Raw genomic sequence first — 23752 nt, forward strand, 5'->3', positions numbered from 1 at the left:
TACCTTCCAACAAAATCTTTTATTACACTCTATACATGTAAATAGTTTCACTCCTGTGTGCATTTTCTGGTGCACTGTGAGGTTTCCCTTCCAGCGGAAGCTTCTACCACACTCTGAACATATGTGGATTCTCTGGTGCACTGCAAGCAATGCTTTCTTTCTGAAGCTTTTACCACACTCAGAGCATGTAAATGGTTTAACACCTGCATGGATTCTCTGGTGAACTATGAGGGATGTCTTGCCTGTGAATCTTTTACCACACTTAGGACATGGAAATAATTTTACTCCTTTGTGGATTCTCTGGTGCCCTGTGAGGTTTACCTTCTGACCAAAGCTTTTACCACACTCTATACATGCAAATGATTTCTCTCCCGTGTGGAATCTCTGATGCACTTTGAGATTTACATTACAACCAAAGCTTTTACCACACTTAGAACATGAATGGTTTCACTCTATTGCGTATTTTCTTGTGTATTGTGAGGTCTGCCTTCTGCCTAAAGCCTTTACCACATTCAGGACATATATATTGTTTTACTGCAACATGCATTCTCTGGTGGACTGTGAGGCTGTCCTCAATGATGCTTTTACCACACTTTCTATATGCAACTGTTTTAACTTCTGAATGGATTCTATGGTTCATTGCTAGATTTCCCTTCTGATGGACACTAGTACCACAGTCAGAACAAGCATTGGTCTCTCATTTTTCAGAATGTTTTGATATTTTAAAATATTAGGCTTCCTACATAACGTTTTTGTTTGTTGAAAATGACCTTCTTTCCTGTTCAAATTTTGGACGTTTTTGCAAAACATCCAAATTCAGACTTAGACATCATATCGAAAATACCCCTCTAAATCTACTTAATGTTGTATTAAAATTGTGTATAATATTTAATTTTAGCTATAATGTAAAATATGTGAAATTTAGGATGGCCTCAACCAATGATGCAGTTTCTGTGTAAAAAAAAGGACATTCAACTTGGACTTGCCCAACAAATGATAACAATATTTAAATGAATCCATCCTTTATTAATAATTCTACTTTTTTTATAAGTATTTTCTGCTGTTTCTTTCAGGTCTCAGCAGAATAATGTAGCACTTAGGAAAAAAGATACAGCCCAGAAGTCCAGCACTGGAGGCCAGGATAGCAAATATCTCCACTGCCACCATGTATTTGCCCTTGGTGCTCAGGTACGTTGGGATGAAGGAGATCCAGACACTGCAGAACACCAGCATGCTAAATGTGATGTATTTGGCTTCATTGAACCTGTCAGGCAGATTTCGTGCTAGGAAAGCCACAATGAAGCTGATACCTCCCAGAAATCCCAGGTAACCCAAAACACAGTAAAATGCATGCATTGACCCTTCATTGCATTCAATTATTATTGTTCCAATTTCTGATTTCATATTAAGATATAGGAATGGGGGAGCGGTGAACAACCAGGCAAGACAAAGAACAGTTTGAATAAGGGAACAGAAAAGAACTACAGAAATTGAGATCCTGGAACCCATCCATTTCCGGAGCTCACTTCCAGGCTTGGTGGCATGAAAGGCCAAGACTACAGTGATGGTTTTTGACAATATAGAGGAGAGAGCAATGGAAAAACTGATCCCAAAGGCAGTCTGTCGGAGAATACAGGTCATTTGAATACCAAGGAGCAGAGGAAACAGAGCATGAGGGAGATGAAGAGAATGTAACTGAGTTCTCGGTTGTTGGCTTTCACTATGGGGGTGTCTTTGTAATGAATAAAGATCCCCAAAATGACAGTATTAATAAGAATTAAGAAAATACAGATGAAAGTCAAAGTTATCCTCAAAGGCTCTTCATAGGTCAGGAAGGTTATCACTTTTGGGATGCAGGCATCTTTCTTCTGATTGGGCCATTGGTCTTCTAGGCATTTCATACAAGAATCTGTATCTGAGAATGAAAAAATATTGTCTCATTATCTCACAAATAGCATTATTTGTAGGACTGTAACTTTTCCCTTATAATAAGGCATGTTTCAAAATGACAGACAGTAGCAGACACTAAACAAGTAACGAACAATGAGTTTACTGGAAATGAAATGATGCATTGTCTCTTAGAAGTACCTGCACCTGACATGGATGTCCTATCCTATTCTTTTACACGTCTTTTATACTTATTTATCAAAATCTTCAAAGCAGTTCAGAACAAGAATAAATATCCCATTCAGATATGATATACAAATTACATCTTATTTGATTCCTCAAAACGTAAAAAAAAAATTACATGGAGAATAAATAAGAATTTATGAAAAAGATTATAATTGGAAATCAATTGTTGGGACACTGGTAAACTATTCCATATTTTTGGACCCTGAAAAACAAAGAATGCTTTTAAAGGATTCCATACGTCTTATCCAGTGAGGATGTGAATAGTTTTGCTAGCGGCATCCAGCTCATATTTTTGGATTAGTCACAAGGTATTCCACTAGGACATGTGAAGATCCATTTTTCATAGAATACTGAGATTGTGATTGAGATGTCCAGATCAGGATGTGCTCAGTTCTGGCAGTTTTTCAAAAGGGACAAAAATAGCAAAAAATGGAAGGAATCTGACTTGATTTGGGGACCCTGCACCTCCTGTGTTTGGCAGATGCTTGCATCAAGGGTCAATTACGGATACACCACAAAGTGTAATCCAACATAAACCTTCCCATTGTTTGGTGTTTTCATCCCATTTGTGGCCTACTTTAATGATTTGATCCACATTTTGTTTGTGTTGTTGCTTCTCTCTTATTTATGCATTTATTTATGACATTTATACCCCACATTATCCCGAAATAGACTCAAGTTCAATGTGCCTTACAAACAATAAAGTAAGCCACATTGAGCCTGCTAATGTGTGGGGATACAAATGCTGCAAATAAATAAATAAATAAATAAAGTGAATGAAACATAATAATGTACAGAATATAACACAAATTACAAGAAGTTCAAGAAGCAAATTACCAGGGATTTAGACTATCTCAAGGACAAATAATTAAGGGTGGATAATTAGTCAGGACTAGATGGGAAATGAGATTAAAGAAAAGGGTTTGGGTAAAATTCAAACAGAGTTCTTTGTATTCAGAAAGGCCAGACTGAAGAATTGTGTTTTTAGAAGACTTCTAAAAGTTAGGTAATCATCTGTAAACTTGATTGATTTAGGAAGAGAGTTCCAAATTTTGGTGCCTTGATAGAAATTAGCAGAGTGAATTGTTTTATAGATCACATTCTTACAGATAGGGAAATGTAAGACAAGAATTGTAAGCTCTTTGAGCAGGGACTATCTTTCTTCTATGTTTGTGCAGCACTGCGTACGCCTTGTAGCGCTATAGAAATGCTAAATAGTAGTAGTAGTAAATTCTCTAGATGATGAAACAGTATTACGAGGGGATAGTTCAATAAGATTATTCAAAATATGATGGGAATTGACCAAACAGGATTTGGTGAATGAAAATGCATAATTTGAAAGATACTCTATCTCTTATTGGTAACCAGTGTAGCTCATATAAAAGAGGAGTGGCTTTGGTGAAGTGAGGAGGTCTACATATAAGACTAGCAGAAGTATTTTGAGCTGTTTGTAATTTTTTGAGAAGACCAACTTTAAGTCCAGCATAGATGGAATTGCAATAGTCAAATTTTGTGAGGACAAGGGATTGAACCAAAGTATGAAATACAGATCTAGAGACAAATGGCGTCAATCTCTTTAGCTTTCAAAGTGAGTGAAAGGGACTTGGTTTTCAAGGGTGAGGAAACGATCTATTGTGACTCCCAAGATTTTCATTGATGACTCAAGGGAATAGGTTTTGTTCTTAATAGTGAAGTTACTAAGATTCATAGGATGGTGAGGATTAGTTATAATTAGAAACTTAGTTTTATCCGTATTAAGTTTTAGTTTGAAATTACTTGTTTTGTGCTGATGTTTTGGAAAAGGCAGGAGTGCATGCATATTTGGTGGCTCATGTTGGGTCTTCAATAAAGGCTGAATATGGACCTAATAGTGACTAAACAGTGCCCATGAGCCTGGCACATTATAACATGAAATCACTCACCAGTTTGGTTGGAGACCTCTCCCTCTGGAAAGGCAATACAATCATAGCAGCAGATGGGCTTCCCTTCCCTGGTTAATTTCCTGAAACCAGGATGGCAACTTGGGCTGCATCTGGACTGCAGAGGTTCCTGAGGATTGAGAAAAAATCTGAATAACGTGAAATAATACTGGATAATGACTTTTCAAATGCAGTGTTACATTTCTCTCTAAACATGAGCAGGTTTTGCCCATTTAGTTTTTGTTTCAAAAAATTTTTATTACTATAAGAATCAGAACAATGCAGCAAGTCAAAAACATATCATGCAAATAACAGTGCAAATTTATACAAATATTATCCAAAAAGGCTGCAATATATAATGAATAATTAGTTCTCTATATAGGAACCAACTGTAAAAGAGTCAGAGAGAGAGAGGGGAAGAACAGAAAGAACTAGAAATGAAGAGAAAAAGCATATCTTAGGTGTGGAAGAAACATATTGTAGGTTGAATAATCAGGACATCAGGAAGGGAAGCATAATCCACAACAAAAACTATAAGTATATAGATTGGCAAAGATTAAGGGGTCCTTTAACTAAGCTGCGCTGAAAAATGGCCTGCGGTAGTGTAGACACACCTACCAAAAAATGCCTTTTTAAAATTTTTGCCAAAAACGGACGTGCAGCAAAATGAAAATTGCCACGCGTCCATTTTGAGTCTGAGACTTTACTGCAAGCCATTGACCTAGCAGTAAGGTCTCATGTGGTAACCAGGCGGTAATGGTCTGCACACGTCAAATGCCACTTGACGCGCATAGCTGCCACATGCTAGAAAATAAAACATATTTTTCAGATGCACGTAGTGGACACACACCAAAATTGAAATTACCCCAAGGGCCACATGGTAAGTCCAATTTGGCACGTGTTGGGCACCTACATGGCTTAGTAAAAGGGCCCCTCAATCTACCAAACAAAAAGAAAAGGCCAAAAAAGAGCATGTTTTCAAAGTTTACATTTCTGTAGCCAGACTAGTTTTTCCATTCCAGCCACTCATCAAACTTTATCTAGCCAAAAGCATTGGGAAGGCAGCACCAAGTCTTTCCATTTCTATGCAATGCAAACCTTGGCTTTAAGCATTAATTGTCTGATCAAATCAAAATGCTCTTGATAAACAAAAAGCTGTGGTGGCATTCCCAGAAGAATAAAAGCTGGGTCCGGTGGAATCTCTACTTGGAATAGATTTTTAATATATGTAAATTACCACTCTCAAAACAATTGGATCTGGAGGAATGTCCACCACATAGGTGTCAAATCTCCTTGGATGGAACTTCCTCTCCAGCTGTGCTTGCCATTTGTTTATATGGTTTGGATTGAGATAGGTAGAACACAGGATTCTCATTTGGGTGTTAGTAACAGACTCATTTTTCAAAGAGAAGGACGTCCATCTTTCGACATAAATCGGAAGTTGGACGTCCTTCTCCCAGGGATGTCCAAATCGGTATAATCAAAACACGATTTAGGACGTCTCCAACTGCACTCCGTCGCAAGGACGGCCAAAGTTCAAGGGGCGTGTCGGAGGCATAGCAAAGGTGGCACTTGGGCATGCCTAACACTTGGACATCTTTCACCCATAATCGAAAAAAACAAGGACGTCCCTGACGAACACATGGACAGTTTCACCCGGACCTGTTTTTCTTACGACTAAGGCATAAAAGGTGCCCAAAACGACCAGATGACCACCGGAGAGAATGACAGTGCATGCAGGTCCCTGGAGCAGTTTTAGTGGGTACTGCAGTGCACTTCATACAGATGGGCCCTGGCCCATACCCCCCTACCTGTTACATTTGTGGAGGGAACAGCGAGCTCTCCAAAACCCACCACAAACCCACTGTACCCACATCTAGGTGCCCCCTTCACCCATAAGTGCAATGGTAGTGGCGTAGTTGAGGGTAGTGGGGTTGGGGGGGGGGGCTCAGCACAGAAGGTAAGGGAGTTATGTATCTGGGAGCAATTTATGAAGTCCACTGCAGTGCCCCCTAAGTTGCCCGGTTGATGTCCTGGCATGTCAAGGGGACCAGTGCACTACAAATGCTGGCTCCTTCCATGACCAAATGGCTTGCATTTGGCCATTTTTGACATGGACGTCTTTGGTTTCGAAAATTGCCGAAAGCCAGAAACGTCCATGTCTAGGGACATCCAAATTTAAGGATTTGGACATCTCTGATGGTATTTTTGAAATGAAAGATGGACGTCCATCTTTTTTCGAAAATATGGGTTTCCCTGCCCCTGGATTTCGCCGTTTTGCAAGGACGTCTAAATCGCAATGGACGTCCCTTTCAAAAATGCCCCTCTAAGTATCAGTGAAATAGAGGAGTGAAATTGTAGAATTTTTAATACAAAATCACTAGCCTGTGCTCAGTTTAACAATTGTTTATTAATATATCGATATATGAGGATATGCAAGTCTTAATGGCAGAAAAGGTATGATCTAAATTCTAAACAGAGGCCAGCTCCATATATAAGGAATTTGGTATCTTGAACACATAGGATTAAAAGAATATATAAAAAAGATTCATTATTATAAGGACATAGGTTAGTTTACTAATGACTGCATACATTTTTAGGAGAAGATTCTACATATGGCGCTTAAAAAATCAGCATGGAAATCAATGCTGACTAAGCGTATTTTATAAGCAGAGCCTAGAGTTAGACACTGTGTATAGAATACTCTTAGTTGATTTCTCAGCGTCTAAAACTTTGTTCATCCATTTACACCAGTGAAAACATGGTGTAAATCCCAGTGTGTAGATTTAGGCGCACTCAGCCATATTCTGTAACTACGTGTGTAATTTTCAGAACACCCACAAAACACCCATGTCCTCACCTATAACCATGCCCCTTTTTGCCTGCACGTGTTAGAAGTTAGGCACATTGTATTACAGAATACTCTTAGAAAGTTTTGTGTGTAAATGTTCACAATGATGTGGATATTGAAACGCGTAAAACCATATCTACCCCAGAAAACATTCCAGAATTTAGTGCAATCCACGGTACTTACCCATGCTGATTACTGCAACAGTATTTTCTTAGGCTGCAAAGCTTATATCCTAAAAAAACTTCAGACTGCCCAAAATACAGCAGCAAGACTCATCTTTGGTATATCACGTTTTGAGAGTGCAACTCCTCTCCGTGCAAGACTGCACTGGCTCCCAATCAAAGAACGTATCAATTTCAAAGCCCAGACTTTAATCCACAAGATAATACACGGAGAATCTCCGAACTATATGATAAATCTGGTCGACCTTCCAGCAAGAAACATGTCTGTATCCTCAGGAAAGTACCTCAATCTGCACTACCCCAGCTGTAAAGGTCTCAAGTACAAAACTTATTATGGATCCAATTTCTCCTTCCTGGGCAGCCGTCTATGGAACGCTCTCCCTAGACCTATCCGAGCAATCCATGACCACCTACCATTCAGAAAAGCACTAAAAACCCATCTATTCAAACAAGCCTACCCAAAAGACCCAGATTACTCTCATGAACCCATCTACCTTACATATACTGAAGAGAAAACGATATTGACCCAGAATCTATTTCCCACCTTACCCTCCTCTCTCTATCACCTGTCTCTACCTACCTACCCATCCATCCTTCTATTATGTTATACTTAATTTCCTACTTTACATAACAAGATTCTGTGTTACCTATTACTATGTAAGCCGCATTGAGCCTGCTTTTAGTGGGAAAGTGCGGGATACAAATATAATAAATAAATAATAAATAAATTCTAATTATTGCTAATTAGTGCTAATTAGTGCTTGTTAAGAGCTGTTATCAATTCTGATTAGCTTGTTAAGCCAATTAATAACTAGAGCTACATTAATAAGTATATATCTAAGGTAGAATTTTTTCCACAAAAGCAATAGAACCATATCGTAGTCCAGAAATTCCCAATAGACTGTGTTCCCTCTCCATCTTTCCATTTAAACAAAGGGACTGGTCAGGGATGCTCCCTTTTGCTGCTCCTACTTGCTTTAGCGATGGAACCCTTAGCTATTTTAATAATATCGACTCCAACAATTCAGGGAATTACTATTAATGGTGAGCTGCAAACATTTCCTTGTATGTTGATGGGAAATTCCAAACTCTATTCCTAATTTTTTTCCATTATAGCAGACTTTGCTTCTATGTCTGGTTTCGCTATTAACGTCAATTGATCTATCATTATGCCTTGTAACCCACACTCTAGATTGAATCATAATTTTCCTTTACCTTACAGAATGAAATAGACCTACAGCTTTCGATAGCTAGGCATAGCTGTTTCAAGCCGCCTAGATCATTTATATAATGTTAAATATCTGTCACTATTACGTTCCTTACAACTAAAAGGTCTTTCCCCTCAAAATGTTGATTTCTTAGTCTCATGACTGGGGAGAATTAATATTTTTAAAATTTTTATATTTCCCATTTACCCCCAGATTCTATATATCGTGCCTAGTGTTCGTGCCGAAATCCAGGCATATTCTATAATAACATGTGTAACTTAATTGGCTTAACAAGCTAATCAGCATTAACAGGTCTTAATGAGCAATCATGAGCATTAATTGGCAATTAGAATTTATGTGTACAACCTGCTAAGCGTATTTTGTAATGCACTGCGCCTAAATTCTAAAGAACGCAGTTAAAATGGAGCGTGGGTATGGAGAAATAGGCATTTTGTGGGCATTCCAAAACGTACACACACTGTTATAGAACGTGCCCTGTGCGACTTAATCTATGCACTGTCATTTACACCACGCTTCCCTTGTGTAAATGAATGCATGTAGGTTCTGGGGTTGGCACGAACAGGCTATATAAATCGCTGCTCATTGCTGCTGACCGCTGGAGATAAGAAGGTACATGGTGGGGGGGGGGGGGGGTCAAGAGAGAAAAGGGAAGATACCTGATCGCTGGCTGGAGAGGGAACAGGAGGGAGAGATACTGAACTATTTGTGAGGGTGGAGGGGGAGAAGAGAAGGTAAATGGTGGACTATATGTGGGGAGGGGGAGAACATAAAATGTTGGACCGTGTGTGGGGGTGCAGGTGGGGTGGGGAAGAAGGGAAAATGCTGCACCATATTTGGGTGGGGAGGGGTGATGGGGGTAGAAGGTAAAATGCTGGACCATGTTTGGGTGGGGAGGGGTCATGGGGTAGAACGTAAAACGCTGGACCATTTGTGTAGGTGTGCTTAGACAATTTTAGCACCACGTAAGTGTGCCATGAGAAGAAAAAGTGTGAATAACTCTGCTATAAATGGTTCTCTGCTTGACGCGCCCTTTATAGAATTCTGGTTGATTGCACATCTTTCCGACACCTAACTATGAGTCCCATTTATTGAATCTCTCTCAATATGCGCATGGTTCAGTGTTTTCCATCTTGTTTTGTATTATTATTTAAAGTTTATTAAAAATTTGATATACCACCCTTCACAATCACATCAGAGCGGTGTTCAATAGTCAAATAAAACCAGGAGGAAAGGAACTACAAAATGGAAAAGATAGAGGGAAAAAAAGAATATTAAAATAAAATAAAATGAGATTAAAATCAATATAAAGTAGAAATTAAATTAAATAAATTTAGTACATTATCCTGCTTATAATCGAAAGAGAAAAACGCCTATATTGCGACCCAAATTGGGAGATGGGCGTCTTTTTCCCATAGGCGCCCAAATCGGTATAATCGAAAGCCGATTTTGGGCGTTTACAACTGCAATCCGTCGCGGAAACGGGTAAAGTTGACGGGGGCGTGTTGGAGGCGTGGTGGAGGCGGGACTGGGGCGTGGGTATCAGCCAAGGAGAGATGGGCTTCTTTAGCTGATAATCGGAAAAAAAAGGCGTTTTTACCGCGATTTTGGGTCACTTTTTTTGGACCCTTTTTTTTCACGAACAAGTCCCAAAAAAGTGCCCCAACTGGCCAGATGACCACTGTAGGGAATCGGGGGTGACCTCCCCGGACTCCCCAATGGTCACTAATCCCCTCCCACAAAAAAAACCCACTTTAAAAACTTTTTTTTCCCAGCCTCTATGCCACCCTCAAATTCTGTACCCACCTCCATGACAGCAGAATGTGTTCGATCCTTTCACGGCCTTTCCCTGGGTCAGATGTGGCTCTCGGGTGCACTGCAGGGTCACATCAGCATTGCATTATGGTGGGTGTAGGGTATTGGGCTCCGTGATTTCACTAGCTTGTGTTACAGTCTCATGATGTTGGTAGTTGGTAGGCTCTTCTCCCATGGTGCTTTTCCCCCTGCCTACTGGGTCAGAGTGTGCCCTGTTTTGTTTCCGGTAGTCCATGAGGTAGTGGCCATTTTTGTAAGCCAGTTTTAGATCCCTTTCATGTGTTACCCACGTTAGAGAACTTAGTTCTTACCTTGAATGTGGCTGAAAGAGGGCATTGTACAGCATTCTGCCAGCTCTGACCTACTGCTAATCTCAGTACTAGGGAGACTCTTTGCCAGTGGGGCACAACCTGTGATCTGCAGTTAACTGTGAGTAAACGTGCTTATTCCAATAAAGGACGTTTTCGGAGCGATTAGTCTTCAGGTGTCAACTGGTGTGCCAAGGTTATACAGCAGCAACAAGTCCTAGAGGCCTGCGTGTATGCAAGTCCCTGGAGCACTTTTAGTGGGTACCGCAGTGCACTTTAGCCAGGTGGACCCAGGCCCATCCCCCCCACCTGTAACACTTGTGCTGGAAAATGGGAGATCTCCAAAACCCACTGTACCCACATGTAGGTGCCCCCTTCACCCCTAAGAGCTATGGTAGTGTTGTACATTTGTAGGTAGTGGGTTTTGGGGGAGAGGGGTGGGGGGCTCTGCACCCATGGTAAGGGAGCTATGCATGTGGGAGCTTTTTCTGAAGTCCACCGCACTGACCTCTAGGGTGCCCAGTTGGTGTCCTGGCATATCAGGGGGGCCAGTGTACTACGAATCCTGGTCCCTCCCATGAACAAATGGCTCGGATTAGGAAGTTTTTGAGCTAGACGTTTTTAGTTTCCATTATCGCTAAAAAAAACAAATGCCCAGCTCAAAAACGTCCATTTTTCCGAAAATACGGCCTGTCCCACCTCTTCACGTACCCGTTTTCAGACATATACGCCCATGGAGATAGGCGTTTGCGTTCGATTATGCCCCTCCATGTAGACTGTGGCTTCAATCTAAGACCCCAAGGGAGGGTAACAAAGAGAAAGGCTAAGACTTAAAAAGACTCAACAATTGCTCAGAGCAGAGGGCTAGCGTGAAGGTATTCCAAAAAAGAGGAGACTGTATAAAAGAAAGCAGGGTGAGATGTAGATTCCAGATGAGACAAATGGACCCGGAGGGATAGAAAGGTGGCAGGCAAAGAGAGAATGGAGAGGGTGAGAAGGGATGTAAGGAGAAATGAGAGCAGTGAGGTAAGGGGGAGAGGTGCCAAAGTGAAGGGCCTTAAAAGCCAGAATGGAGAGCTTAAATTGAATTTAAATCTGACCTCGATGAATATGCTGTTCCACATGATCGACTCTTCATAGATAGTAAATTCCTGCTCTGGTGGAGCATAAGGGTTATACATTCCAATAATTTCATCACTCCGTGTCTCTTTGGATATAAAGACATTGCTTATAATGTCATAACCAATGGCGAGATTACCATTCTCATCAAAAAAGATTTCCTCACCCAGAACGTTCTTAAAGCGATGATTCTTCAGATAATGATGAAGCTAATGAAAATGAGAAACATTTTTAGTAGTGAAGCTCACTGCAGGAATACACTGCTAACTTCAAGCTCATACAATCTGCTTCTGATTTTATGGATGTTTTCAATTTGAAGCATTATTAGGGTGGAGCTTATTGTTGAAGAGGATCCCTTGTCATAGAATGGCCCCCAAGGTGTCACTATTTATGATATACGTGTAAGGCTAGATTCTATTTATAACACCTAAAAAATCCATGCCATGAAAAATATGCCTAGGCATATTCTATAAACTACACTTCAAGTTAGTCACAGTTTATAGCAGAGCGGGTACATAAGAACATAACATAAGAGTACCAGTGGTCCATCTAGCCCAGTATCCTGTTTTCCAAACAGTGGCCAAGACAGGTCACAAGTACGTATGAGGAGAGACTTGCTGACCTGAACATGTATACCCTAGAGGAAAGGAGAAACAGGGGTGATATGATACAGACGTTCAGATATTTGAAAGGTATTCATCCGCAAATGAACCTTTTCCGGAAAGGGGAAGGCAGTAGAATGAGAGGACATGAAATGAGATTGAAGGGGGGCAGACTCAAGAAAAATGTCAGAAAGTATTTCTTCACGGAGATAGTGGTGGATGCTTGGAATGCCCTCCCACGGGAGGTGGTGGAAATGAAAACGGTAACGGAATTCAAACATGCGTTGGATAAACATAAAGGAATCCTGTTCAGAAGGAATGGATCCTCAGGAGCTTAGCCGAGATTGGGTGGCAGAGCCAGTGGTGGGAGGCGGGGCTGGTGGTTGGGAGGCGGGGATAGTGCTGGGCAGACTTATACGGTCTGTGCCGGGGCTGGTGGTTGGGAGGCGGAGAAAATGCTGGGCAGACTTATACGGTCTGTGCCAGAGCTGGTGATGGAAGGCGGGGCTGGTGGTTGGGAGGCAGGGATAGTGCTGGGCAGACTTGTACGGTCTGTGACCTGAACAGGACAGGTACAAATCAAGGTAGGTTATACACAAAAAGTAGCACATTTGAGTTTATCTTGTTGGGCAGACTGGATGGACCGTGCAGGTCTTTTTCTGCCATCATCTACTATGTCACGTTACCTGACAGAAACCCAAATCATGGCAAAATTCCAGAACCCCAAAGAGTAACAAGATTCTGGAATCATAACGAATAGCAAGATTCCATGAAGAATTTCAAAGAGTAGCAACATTCTGGAACCAACAAGAGTAACAAGATTCCAGGATCCCAAAGTAGCAACATTCCATGCTACAAATCCCAAGGCAAGCAGTTGCTTCCCATGTCTGTCTCAATAACAGACTATGGACTTTTCTTCCATGAATTTGTCCAAACCTTTTTAAAACCCAGATACGCTAACCGCTGTTACCAGATCCTCCGGCAAAGAGATCCAGAGCGTGTAAATTTTAAGAATGCCCATGACCTGCCCATTCTCCTCCCATTATCATGCCCCCTTTTGAGATCCACGTTGTAGAATTTACATGCTTCACTTTATACAATACGCATCAAGTTGTGCATGTAAATTTTAATTATTGTCTGGGGGGGGGGGGGTAATATGTACTCTTTTACTCCAATAAACATTTAATTTAAATAAAAGGTTTACGGTATGTTTATGTTTATTCTTTCTTCTGCTATACTGTTTATCATAAACAGGTCTAAGCATGTTACATAAAACATGATATCCAAAATAAAATCATTGAAAGGAACACCATCAAATCAACAGAACCGTATTCATTCATACAAAACAAGCAGAAGTTATCAATAAATTAAGAGGCTGCTGAGTTCCCAGTCTCCCTTTTTCTCATGGTGTTTTGGTGATAGAAATTTCTAGCGTGTTTACAGACTTCGGATCTACTTTGTTCATTCAAAGTTGCATGTTGTGTTGAACCGTCATCTACCTTTGTACCACCAACATCACAAGACTCCCGAGACAGGCGTTTTCATGCTGAAACACAGCAGCTGTGTCGAGTCTATAGAGTTGTTTCAATAAAGATCATCCTTTGAACTTACGTCTCCCTTGGTCTTTTGGAAGAGTCTATCTGCCCTACTCCCTGAACTCTCTTGCTGACGCATGTAGGGACATGTTCCTCCACCTTCTGTGGTTGTCTTCTCTACATGTCACCCCCATGGCATTGGTTAATTCAAAATAATGAGTTTTAAGTGGGATTTTAAAATTAACAAATTATAGTTTTGACCAGATATATGATGGAAGAACATTCCAGAGCATTAGAGCTAAAAAGAAAAAGGACGAGTTCCTTGTCGATTCATAATGCGGTACCTCAGTCAGCTGAGAGCACATTGGTTTAGCCTAAATTACTGTTTTTGTCTCCACCACTTCCATCGGAAGGCCATTCCATGAATTCACCACCCTTTCCATGAAGAAATATTTCCTCAGATTACTTCTGAGTCTGTCCTCTTTCACCTTCATCCTATGCCCCCTCCTTCCAGAGCTTCCATTCAATTCAAAGAGACTCATCTCCTGTGCATTTAAGCTACATAGGTATTTAAATGTCTCAACATATCGCCCACCTTTTTCCAAAGAATTCATATTGAGATTTTTAAGTCTGACCTCATAACGCTTTATGACGAAGACCACTGAACACTTTAGTTGCCGCCCTCTGGACCGACTCCATCTTTTTGAAGGTGCGGTCTCCGGAATTGTACACAATATTCTAATTAAGGTCTCACCAGAGTCCTTTACAGGGGCATCACCACCTCATTTTTCATAGTGGCTATTCCTCTGCCTATGCACCCAAGCATCCTTTTAACTCTCACCATCACCTTTTTTACCTGTTTGGCCACCCTAAGATCATCACAGACAATCACACCCAAGTCCATCTCCTCTTTCATGCACAAAAGTTCTTAACCCATTAAACTGTACTGTTCCCTCAAGTTTTTGCAGCCCAAGTGTATGACCATGCATTTTTTTAGCATGAAATCTTTGTAGCCAAATTTCAGACCATTCCTCTAGCTTTGCTAAGTCCTTCCTCATGCTATCCACACCATCAGGGTTATCTGCGTTATTGCAGATTTTGGAATCATCTGCAAATAGGCAAACCTTACTAGAGAGCCCTTTAGCAATACCAGTTAAAAAAAATGTTAAAAAGAACTGGCCCAAGAATTGAAATTTGTGGCACATTACTGGTAGTATTCTTTTCCTCAGAATGAGCTCCAATTACTACTACACTCAGTTTACTTCCACTAAACCAGTTCCTAACCCAGTCAGTCACTTTAGGGCCCATACCAAGTGTACTCAGTTTATTTATTAGTTGTCTTTGTAGAACAATGTCAAAATCTAAATACACTACATCTAGTGCTCTCCCTCGATCCAACTCTCTGACCCCCAGTTAAAGAAATTAATTAGATTTGTCTCACAAGACCTGCCTCTATTGAAACCATGTTGCCTCAGGTCCTGTAATCCATTGGATTCTAAAAACTTTACTATTCTTTTTTTTTAAGTGTTTTTATTAATTTATTTACCACCAAAGTAAGACTTACCAGCCTGTAGTTTCCAACCTCTACCTTAGTTCTCCTTTTGTGGAAAGAGACCACATCTTCTCTTCTTCAGTCCTCTGGGACCACTCTAGAAAAGCATTGAAAAGGTCAGCCAGCAGAGTTGTTAGAACTTCCCTAAGTTCATTCAGTACCCTTGGATGTATGCTATCCGGTCCCATTGCTTTGTCCACCTTTAGCTTAGCCAGCTCCTCATGAACCAATCCTCTGAAAATCATTCTGGGACTACCATCCCTGTATTCCTATTTTGGTTTGTCTTCTGTAGTCCTGCTCCTGGCCTTCCAGCTAAAAACAAATAACAGAAATATTTGTTAAGCAATTCTGCCTTATCTTTACCAGCTTCTACATATTCATCCTGTTCACCTATGAGTCTCACAATGCCACTTTTGCACTTCCTCCTATCACTAATATATCAAAAAATGTCCTGTCTCCCCCACCCCACCCACCCATTTTACTGTATTGGCTATTTTTCCCCATTTGCATCTTTGCTTTCCTGTCAACTCTACCAGCATCTCTTAGCTTTTCCAGATATTGTCACTTGTCTTTCTCTTTCTGCGATCTCTTGTAGTTTATAAAGACTAAACTCTTTTTCCTTACCTTCTCAGCTACTACTTTTGAGAACCCCCTTTTCCTCTTACTTTAACCAAATGTCTGTTGCCCTTACAAATAGCTCATTGAAGTTTTAAGCACTGCATACCAACACTCTTCCAGATGTTCCCATCCAGACAAAAATTCCTTGAGGTAATCTCCCATCTGAAATCTAGAACCTTCACTTTTGAATGAACCCTCTGTACACCTATCCTAATATTAAATCAAACAAACCATCTGGTGATCACTGGATGCCAGATGATCACCTACGATAACATCAGAAACACTCTCTCCATTCATAAACACTAAGTCCAGTATGGCCCCATCCCACGTAGAGCACCCTGACATAATAGACCATGACAAAAAAAAAACCAACAAAAACAGAGTAAAACCAAAACAGACCATGACAAAAAAAACAACCAAAAAAACCCCAAGACAAAATAGACTTTACACAAAACAGGGCAGGGAAACTTCTTTAATCAAGCTGGATTATCTTGTCAAGCAGATTTATGATTCTCACTAGATACCAAGTGTGGATAGTGAAGACAAGCCATAGGCAGGTGCCAGGACTTTCAAGTGACAAGCCGTGGACTTTCTCAGTAAATCTATTTCATCAGACTCTTTTGTCAGGAGTCTATTTTGTCAAGGACTTTTATGTCGGGAACTTTTTTTGTTTGGAACTTTTTTGTCTGGTTTCTTTTGTCTGTTTTTTTTTTTGACCGGTTTCTTTTGACAGGGTGCCCCCACGTGGGTTCCATTACCAACTGCTGGAACAGTTGCCCCCTGTAGAGAATCCAGGATCTCCCTACTTGTAAAAGATCCCACAATAGGGATACCTCATTCAATATCTGGCATAGTAAAATCACCTTTTATTATTACTTTTCCTTTCACAGCTAGATTTTGAATGTCTTCCATTAAACCTCTGTCCGGTTCTTCTGACTGTGATGGCCTGTATATCACACCATTGTAAATACATTGGCCATTCCTTCTTTACAGATTGACCCACTGTGTCTCTTCCGTCCCCTGTAGCACCTGCAATTGTGTAACTTTAATATTATCTTTAACATATGATGCCACTCCCCCTCCCTTTCTTCCTGCCCTGTCTTTCCTGAACTAGCAGGGCAAGATAGACCACATATAAAGCAGCCCTAATGATGCCTGGTTAGTAATCTGGGTACTGGTACTGAGTATCAGATGGCTGCAGATAATATCCAAGTCCTTGTGGGCCACCAGAAGTTAAATATTTTCAGCTGGGTTAGGCCCAACACAGAATATCCAGATCTAATTCAACCCATGGCAATTAGCATTAAAAAAAAAAACATCCAGACAGCTGCAGAATAAATATTGCCAATGTAGTTTTTATATATTTTTTATCTTTGCAATTAGCTGCATGTCTGTGATGCTTGACTTCATTGCATCCTGCTTCCCTTTCACACTGCGCAATCATATACTATCACTTCTTTCTGAAAATAACATTCTTCTACCGTAGAATATTACCTTCCATGGCAGAAAATCTAAAAATCTCTCATTTTCTCCACTCCACAGGGTGGTATTTCCAGAACCAGAAGTGATCATGTCGTGCAGTGCATGTGCCAGGTCGTACACAGCACTGTATATATTATAACTGTTCCCAGAGTTTATGATGTTACAGTGTAAGATGGACAAAGATGTTTCATTAGTGATGCAGGATCTTTGGATGCTCTTGGGGCACTGCTTGTTACATAGGCCTTTCCACCAATCCTCTGTCAACGAATCACTTTGAAATACAGCAGGATTCACCTCACGAACAAATTTATGAAAACTTGGAATAATTTTCTTTCCCACCGTGAAAGCAAAGGTGTTTTTCCTATCTACATTGTTTGAGGGTAAGAAAAATCCCCATTCATCTGTGATGATCCAGAACTTTTCAGATTCCTCCCAAATGGATGTAAGTCTTATAAATTTTGTGTAGTCTCTATTACAATACAAAATAATCACTTTAACTGAAGATATACGGATGGCCTTGTAAATATCTGGATTTTGAAGAAATAATGATCTGGACTGACTGAAGGTTTCTATGAAATCAATGCAACCTCCGCTCTGCTCAATCCCTTCTCTCAGGATCTGCACGGCCATCATGCTGTTTTCATCATCAGATGCAATGATACCGACCCAGGTCCAGCCAAAATGTTTCAATAGTTTAACTATCCCAGCACAGAGGTGCAGCTCACTAGGGACAGTCCGGTAAAAATAGGGAAACTTAACTGTGTCGCTCATGACAAGATTCCCTGAGGTGTAGCTGATCTGCTGAAAATACAAGATTGAATTTATCAGCACCTTTATCACATTTCATTCACATATCAAATATGTAGAGCATAGAACAGAAAGTCTTTGTATACCTTCTAGATGATCTTCATAGAAACTGAGACAGGGGATTTGCCTCGGTGTTAGTACTGCTAGATTTCTTAGCTGCTTTTGACACTGCAGATCACGATATTATACTAGCACAACTGGCAGAAACAGGTATCAGTGGAACAGTACTTGCCTTGTTCAGATCCTATGTATCAGATAGGCAACAGTCCATAGTGTTCGACAGCACCTCATCACCACCATGGGCACTGACCTGTGGGGTACCACAAGGATCAATACTGTCACCTATTCTAGTCAATATCTACTTGAAGCCACTAGCCAAGCTGATTCGGTCAATGGACACTCGGTTCTACATCTATGCGGATGATGTGCAGCTACTCATACCCATTGAACCTGACTTACCTACAGCCTTGAATAAACTGACTACCTGTCTAACATCAATTCAAGAATGGGCTAAACACAACAAACTTTGCCTGAACCCAAGTAAAACCAAGCTTCTCTGGGTCCCTAACATAAGTGGATACACACCCGACATCAAAATCCCTTTTGGGAAGTATGAACTCCCCCTCAAATCACAAGTCAGGAACCTTGGAATACAGCTCAATTCAACACTTACTCTGATCCCCTAAATCCAAGCAACCTTCAAGAGCAGCTTATATCACTTGCGACAACTATGCTGCCTGTCCCCTTACATTGAGAAGGCAAGCCTTGTCTCAGTTGTGCATAGCATAACATCCATTTGATTCAGAATGCTGCAGCAAGACTAATAGAAGGTTGTAAACGATGTGACCACATTACACCATTTTTGCATACATTTCATTGGCTACCAGTACAATATGGAGCCAATTTAAAACTTTTTGACCTTCAAGGCCCTTAAAGGAAATGGCCCAGAGTACTTGAAGAACAGGATCTCCCTCTACACACCTTCAAGATCACTAGGATCCTCCCAAGAAGGTTCCCTATCCACACCCTCTCCAAAGGACATTACATGATGTGATACCCACAAACGATCCTTCTCCGGAGTAGCCCCCCACAGTCTGGAATGTACTCCCTGAAATGCTTTGCTTAACACAAGATTATCTCTACTTCAGGAAGCAGGTAAAAGCTTGGTTCTTCGACAAGGTGTTTAACGGAAGAAGTAAATGACAACGGCTGCACATTTTATAGCAGGACACGTTTATCCACTTCTACCCTAGCCAAGATAATATTCAAGCACCTTTCTGACTTCATTTGCAACTCTCTTTAACTAGTCCCTTATTTTCTTACTCCTGTTACTCTGTCTTATCTATCTATGTTTACACCCTATGCTGTCTATTAAAATGTTTTATTGGGTATTGTGTTGACATTGTAAGTAGTATACTATGCCATACTTTGTACTGTTGATTGAATATTTTTACACTGTATTTGCTTAGTAACATAGTAAATGACAGCAGATAAAGACCTGTATGGTCCATCCAGTCTGCCCAACAAGATAAACTCATTTTACATTTTAAATGCTATGCGATACTTTATATGTATACTCGAGTTTGAAATTTATGCAAAAATGGTGTAATGTGGTCACTCACTATCAAATTCTCAGGAGGCACCGGTACTGGCAATTCTTCACTGTGACATAATGTTGCTTCCTCTGCAGTTACCCTGTACCCTGTACCTTGATTAATACCACAAACTTTACATCCTCCACTATGTGGCATTAGTTGCTCACTGGGTCAGGGCTGGCCACATAGTGGAGGATCTATTGATCAAAGAATTGACACAATGTTGTGTTTTGGCCCAAAAGGCCTGCTTCAGAAGTCTTATGGACAATTAGATATCAAAAATTCTTCAGGAGCATTTCAAAATGAAATCAGGTCTTGATTAGCATCAAATAATAAGATACAGAAACACAAACATTAGTAGTAGACACGAGTGAAATCTTTACATATTAGTCTGACAACAAAGACCAAAACATGCATGTTCCAGGTTTAGCAGAAATTAACTGCATTTCTTTCCTCTCTTTCCCTCCTCCCATATTTATTCAATTCTTCAGCCATGCCTTCAGGCCACAGCAGGTAAATGCATATCCTACCAACATGCAGAAACCCATAATCACTGGACTTTAGCACCACTGTTTCTCTGCTCATCCATATGCATCTGAACCAATAATATAAACTCCCCACCCAAGATTATACAGGAGCCAAAGGAGGTTGGGTAAGGAACTGATATCAGCAGAGACTGTATGTTTGAAAGTACAAGTGGAAATTCCAAATCCTCAGCAATACAAATGAGGCCAGACCCAAGATGGAATAGCTGGAAATGTTAGCAAAAGTTCACATCTACCAGGGTTGCAGGTGTGTCTCAGAGTGCAGGGAGAAAGAAAAGAGAGGAAAGAGAGAGGGAGGAGGGGAGTGAAAAGAGAGAGGGAGGGGGAGGGAAAAGAGAGGAAGTGGAGAAGGAGGAGGGGAGGGAAAGAGAGGAAGAATAAGAAGGAAGAGGAGGTGAGGTTGGGATAAGACCACTAAACCTCAATGAATTAAAGTTTCATGCAAAAGTTCATTATCCAATTCATTTTTAAGGGTAGTTGTTCACTTTTGAGCAAAATGGCGGACAACTTCATCTGTGCCTGAAAACTCTGTTCACACAAATAACTTTCCTAAATCTTACTGCATAGATTGTGTGTTTTTAGGTTTCACTGGGTATTCAGGCAAATACTTCACTGGTTATGTGCTGTCAAGTGTCAGATGTAATCATCTGTGCATTAGAGTGTTGCACTGAGCTTCAGCACAAAATGTTGTAATGCAGGTGCAGAACTTTACTCTTGATACAGTAAAAAAAAATGACAAGCTAACTACTGATACACTAGAAAATAGAAAAACAGTGACACACTACAGATTGCTGCATCGGGCTTGTGTGTTTCCCTTCCTGTCAGGTGTCACAATTTTTCCAGATAGCAATAGAGAAAGAGGGAACCACAAAATGCTGTTGAGATCCAGTGGGAGTGAAATGCCAGGGGTGCTGTGGCTACTAGGTTGCTCGGGTGGCTACTTCAGCTGAAGAAATGTTTCTGCTCTAAAGGAGAATTAAGATGGAGGTAATTTATACCAAAGTCAGCAAAACGGTGCATAGTCTGAAGAATAAGTCACACACAAAGGGACCAAAGGAGCTAAAGACACACTCAACAGAAGAAGAAAAGCAAAAGGAAGATATAATGCAAACTTATAAATGCTTATGTGCTTTGAATAAGTACAAACAAGTAGTATTTTCAAAAGAATGAAAAGCTCAATATTAACAGGATGTCAATGGAATAATGTAGGGTAGAACCTCAGAAAAAGATTTGGATTTGTTTTTCATGGAGAGTATGGAGGATACCTAAAGTAACTCAGTACAAAACAGCGCCAGAATGCAAAGATGTTTTGGAAAAATGAAGGGAGGTCACTTTTCACAATATGTTTACACATGATCTAAAGCTGTCTGCAAATTGTTCACTCTGTTCATTAGAAAAAGTGGACACAGGGAAAAATATTTTTTTACCTGCCCAAAAGGGATGAGGTTTTGAGAGAGACAACAACACGTGTGGATAAAGGTGAGCCGGTTGATACTGTGTATCTGGATTCTCAGAATGCGTTTGACAAAGTACCTCATGAAAGACTCCAGAGGAAATTGGAGAGTCATGGGATAGGAAGTAGTGCTCTATTGTGGATTAAAAGCTGGTTAAAAGATAGAAAACAGAGAGTTGGGTTAAATGGTCAGTATTCTCAATGGAGAAGGGTAGTTAGTGGGGTTCTCCAGGGCTCTGTGCTGGGACCGCTGCTTTTTAACATATTTGTAAATGACCTAGAGATGAGAGTAACTAGTGAGGTAATTAAATTTGCTGATGACACAAAGTTATTCAAAGTCGTTAAATCACAGGAGGATTGTAAAAAATTACAAGAGGACCTTACGAGACTGGGAGACTAGGCGTCTAAATGGCAGATGACGTTTAATGTGAGCAAGTACAAAGTGATGCATGTGGGAAAGAGGAACCCGAATTATAGCTACGTCATGCAAGGTTCCATGTTAGGAGTCACAGATCAAGAAAGGGATCTAGGTGTCGTCGATGATACGTTGAAATCTTCTGCTCAGTGTGCTGCTGCGGCTAAGAAAGCAAATAGAATGTTAGGTATTATTAGGGAAGGAATGGAAAACAAAAATGAGGATGTTATAATGTCTTTGTATCACTCCATGGTGTGACCGTACCTCGAATATTTTGTTCAATTCTGGTCGTCGCATCTCAAAAAAGATATAGTGGAATTAGAAAAGGTACAGAGAAGGGCGATGAAAATGATAAAGGGAATGGGACGACTTCCCTATGAGGAAAGGCTAAAGCGGCTAGGGCTCTTCAGCTTGGAGAAAAGGCGGCTGAGAGGAGATATGATAGAGGCAGGGCCGTGCCAACCCGGTAAGCGGGGTAAGCACGGCAGGGGGGCGCCTGCCAATCAAGGGTGCCACCGCCGCCGGCCGAGTGTAGTATTAAAAATTTAAAAATAAGTTGCGTTGGCGCGTCGGCGCCTATGCACATGCGCTGCTCTGCTTCTGCTGCCTTCCCATCCCGTGTGCAGCGCTCGCGCACTTGCCTTGGATTGGAGCCTCACTCGTCATGGATGCAGGCTGTATCCGATCTGGAAGCCTTAAAAAAAAGAGTCAGTTAATGTACTAACTTGATCCTGTGCCTTCTGTGTACTCATTGTAACCGGCTTGTGTCTTCTTGGTCTCTCTTCTTCTCGAGATGACTTGCTGGAAGAAAGTTAAAAATTTACCTTCCTACCTCTCATTTTACCCTTATATATTCGACGCTTCTTATCCATGCCACTGAGGGATTAAGCATAAACCGCATGGAATTTATTCAGGCAGTAAGAGCCATGAGGAGAAATGAAGAGATTGCAATGTATAGTGAAGAGAGAGTTATGAGAATTTGTGTTCCACATGCCAAAAAGGCAGTAGGAGCACTTAGAGATTAGAGAACCAAGGCTAATAAGAGAGAGAGGGGGAATATATTGAAAACAACAAAGGGGATCAGAGAGAGAAAATAATTCTTTGTGAGAACAGAGAAGGAATGATTGGTAAGGTAGAATGCGAGCCAGTGAAATACTCTTCTGATAATTCCACAGATGAGGTGGCAGCTAGCAGGATAAAATCATCTGCATCAGAAGCAAATAATGGGTCAAGCAAGAGAAGAATAGTAGAACTGCCAGACACATGGGAGGGAATAAATGACTAAGAACTGTCTATAGAAAACTTAGAAATGTTTTAAGGAGTTAAGTCGTCTGTTCCTTTTTTCTTTCTCTTTTTGTGAGCTACTCAGAACTTTCTAGATATGTGTGGGATATGTGTCAATATAAGATAATGTAATATAAGGCAGTCTGTAAATGTAAAGTTTAATAACGAATGGGATGTTGAGTGTATGGGAGGGATGTGTTTTTTGGTTTGTTTCTTTTTTTATTCAGGGCTTCCTATGTACTGTTTTGCCTGTATTTTGCTGAAAATTGCCCCAGGCTATCCGAATAGAATCAATAGCAGAAGTGAAAAAA

At 40.6% G+C, this 23752-nt stretch overlaps 1 pseudogene; it reads right to left on the reverse strand.

Moving 5' to 3' along the window:
* Nucleotides 1-1044: 1044 nt before the first annotated feature.
* LOC115464484 lies at nucleotides 1045-19900 on the reverse strand (annotated as a pseudogene).
* Between the last annotated feature and the right edge of the window lie 3852 nt (nucleotides 19901-23752).

The sequence above is a fragment of the Microcaecilia unicolor genome, chromosome 3 (assembly GCF_901765095.1).
Source record: "Microcaecilia unicolor chromosome 3, aMicUni1.1, whole genome shotgun sequence".
Taxonomy (NCBI): Eukaryota; Metazoa; Chordata; class Amphibia; order Gymnophiona; family Siphonopidae; genus Microcaecilia; species Microcaecilia unicolor.